We start from the raw sequence: 3,674 nt of genomic DNA, 5'->3' as shown, positions 1-3,674 counted from the left end.
GGGTGGGTCGGACGGTCGGGACGGACGGGGACGAGAGATCTCTGAAGTCAGATCTTGGAACATGCGGTTTATTGCAAAGGGTGTGGGTACAGGGGCACTGCTTAGAGCTGCCAGCCGCAGCTCGGAGCAGGCCCAAGAGAGCAAGAGTGTAAGTGTAAGAGTAAGGGTGGAGTAAGCGAAGAGGAGGTAAGTAAGAGAGTAAGTGGGTAAGGGAGTAAGTAGAGTGGAATGGTGAAGTCCTGGTTACAATACAATAAATCATCTTCTGTACTGAATATTCTAATTGTCACTAACCAATCTAATACAAGATACAAATCCTATAGCATTTACATACAGCCTATAAGAGTTCTTATATAACCATAGAGTGTTACATCTTAACTTCTAAAAACTACTCTTTGGACCCCTTCTGCTGAGCTAGTAGGGTCTGCTCTGACCCTTGGACCCGCCTGCAAGCAGAGGGTATTGTTCAATCAACAGGGGATTACCTTCAGTCGGCCATACCATTGTTTTCCAGTTGTTCAGTAACTAAGACTTGGTAATTCAAAGGTGGCTTTCATTTCGATGTCGCCTGTAGTTTTCATATTCCCAAAGTCTTTTGTCAGGCAATCATATTTATAAGGCTTTCCTGTTTCATCTTCCCCAACAGGCAGGCTAACCTGTCTTGTGACTCACTGTCCTCCTCCCACTCATACCACATTTGTAAATGGGCTGTTGATAAAAGCCACTAAATACAAACTCAGTCTGTCCAGCTTAATACCAAACTGCACGGGTTTACACCAAGTATGCCTGTTAGTTACTTCTTCCCTTCAATGCTTGGTATCTAAATAATGAAGAAATACTTTTGGTTGGTAAATAACAATTCCAGTGCCAAATGTTAGTACAAGGTATTGGAGCAGCTGTAACTGTGCTAAGAGTCCACATGGATAGGAACAAATATTCTTTATTACTACAGAGCAAACAAACTATACAACTGCTGCCACAAAAACGAAAAGAAAACAGACAACAAAATTTATTATCACTGAAGGCTCATATTAATTCCTGCCAACTGTAGTCATAAGTACTACAGAATAGTTGATGGCTGTGGTATTGTAGAGCAGCTAACATTTCACACAGAGTAAGAATGCTTTCTAGGAAGAAGACATTAGCAGTTATTGGTATCTTGCAACATAGCAGATGTCCAAATTTAATCACCCTTATCACCTCTGCATCCACACGGACTGAAGTGGGTGAATGCAGACAGAAGAATTTGCCTCAAGTGTTGATACGGTCAACAGTATCTCATCATTCTTTAGATAGACTTCACAGAAACCACTAGTTTAATGATGGTTTGTCTGGTTGTGTTTCAACGCAATACATGGCTTAGTCTGCCAGGGTCCAATTTATAACCAGGTTCCACCATAACTGAATTAATAAGCTGTTTGACCACACACCAACAGGGTCTAACAATGTTTAGCTCTGAGAAATATTTATTACTCTGTCAACTTTATGATAAAAATCAGTAACAGGATTTGTTCTACTGACCATCAAGTATTTCTAACAGTTTTCCCTTTGTGAAAACATATGCAGACAAATTTGAATCCTGTGCTGTTTGAATGCTGCAGTTACAGAAAAGTCATGATTATAAACACAAGAACTTGCAATGAAAACGCCAGCCAGGAAGTATTTTCCAGTGGGATTTTCATTAAGCTCTTCTTGTCAAGCAACAGAGCTTACTCTTCTTATTTTCATAAAACACGAACTTAAAAAAACCAAAAAAACCCCCAAAAACATACTTAAGGTTACTATTCTTAAAGAATATATTGGGTTATTTTTTGTTAGGCAATGTGCACAGCAGACTTCGAAAACAATCCAAAATGTACAGGGCCTCAGAAGAAGAGAGGCAAAGTATTTTTTTTCCAAACCCAGAACGAATCTTTTTGAAAGAACTGTACCAACCACCATAAAACCTGGACTCTACTTTCCCATCCTTGGACTTTCATGCATCCAAGTCAATGACTTGGAAAAGCCCAGATCTTCCACTTTAGGCTGGCATCACAGCTACTTCTACATGAGGAGGTTGGTCAATCACACAAAAAAAATATAGAAACTCAAGGTACACACGGACTCTTCAGACCAACTACCCTTCAGGACATATTTCTGAAGTGATTGAAATTAAATGATCATAGCTTTAAAAGGCTGGTTCTACAAAAACTCCAGAGTATGCACCTCAGACGACTGTGGTTTTACATTTTCCTTCTATTAAGCTGAGCAAACATGAGTTTGATTTATACTTATGCCCCCATGTGAAGACAGAAAGGTTTCAAGCATTTAATTGCAAGACAAAATTTCAAAAACAAATGAAAATGATTATGTATTCAAATGTATTAAAACCTAACACTATCTCTATTTTATTGTCCTTACACTTTATTACATTTTATAAAAATCCATTTCAATTAACATCAGCACTAGCAATGAGCACGCTGCCAGGATGTCAAGACTTGTATCCAAATATCTGTGCATGCCATCATTATGGCTTTCATGTACTTCAAAAAGAAGATTAAAAGCATGATTGAAGAGGTTGTTAATGTTTAACATGAAGGTTCTTTTCTTTTAGTTCATCTGGTTGAACAAAAGCTCATTTTGTTGATCCATCAGTTTTCGGATTAGTCTGATGAATGAAGCATTGACTTATGTCTGCATACTTCTCTATGGTATAACATAACTGCATTCATTTAACAATCAATCAAAGACAATGACATACTTAGGAAGATATCATTTAGTTTTGCTTATCAGTTTTTTTAGCAAGAGCAAATCTCAAGCTGCTGAAAATGAAATATTGCAACATAAAATGATAGAAATGTCTTGTTTTGATTTAGTATAACTTGACTGCCTAAACACACTTCAGTTGATTTATTTCCAGATGGCACTAAAGGCTATAAATGATTTTTTCTTTCCACTTGCAGTGTAAATAAACTGAAGGCCAAAACTAGTTTTAACTTCATTTTCTCTTGAAATAGTTAGGTGGGCTTTTTCAAAGCTTATACTGAAAATGACGTTTTCTTTCCCCAGATACTACATGGCATTGATCTACATCGTATAGTTGTTTTTACCTGTTAATTAGTTTAATTAGTATTAAAAACTATCACAACTATAAAATAAAGAACAGATTATGAAAGTAATCTTATAACCTTACGAAAACCCCCTAAGGCTTAGTAAGTTTATCATATTTTATTACTTTCACTATTTAGATGAAACAGAAATATGTACAACGCCCTTTTAAGGTATGTAAGAAATATTACTAAAGAAATAATTACATGGTATTAAATTACATTAATCCATTACTCTGAAGCATGTGCCCATAATTAAGTAATTGTCTTAGAACTTGTTCCCATTGACTTTAACATTGCAAGGTAAGATCCAGAAATAAAAAATGCATGACTATTCTGTTACTCTAACACATTCAGATTTAAATGAGAGTTTTCCCCAACAATACAGTTTTGAAAGAATAATCTTCACATTGCATACAGGCTTAACAAAATATCTGAAAGGAGAAACAGCACTGCCCTCTTGCAACCGAGGAAAACTTCTGCTGCAGATGTTCAGCTGGAGATACCAAATAAAGCTCTCTCCAACCCTCTCAAAATTAAAAAAAAAAAAAAAAAAAAAAAAAAATTTTTAAAAAAAACCCCAACAAC

At 36.3% G+C, this 3,674-nt stretch overlaps 1 protein-coding gene across 1 annotated transcript in view; it reads right to left on the bottom strand.

Moving 5' to 3' along the window:
- Positions 1-3,674, bottom strand: part of TSPAN12 (tetraspanin 12) — a 47,231-nt gene that overhangs the window by 27,453 nt on the left and 16,104 nt on the right. The gene's annotated exons all lie outside the window — the stretch shown is intronic.

The sequence above is a fragment of the Corvus brachyrhynchos genome, unplaced genomic scaffold, assembly GCF_000691975.1.
Source record: "Corvus brachyrhynchos isolate BGI_N302 unplaced genomic scaffold, ASM69197v1 scaffold29, whole genome shotgun sequence".
Lineage (NCBI taxonomy): Eukaryota > Metazoa > Chordata > Aves > Passeriformes > Corvidae > Corvus > Corvus brachyrhynchos.
Note: the sequence above shows the minus strand (reverse complement) of the source record. Positions and strands in the feature narration are given on the sequence as shown.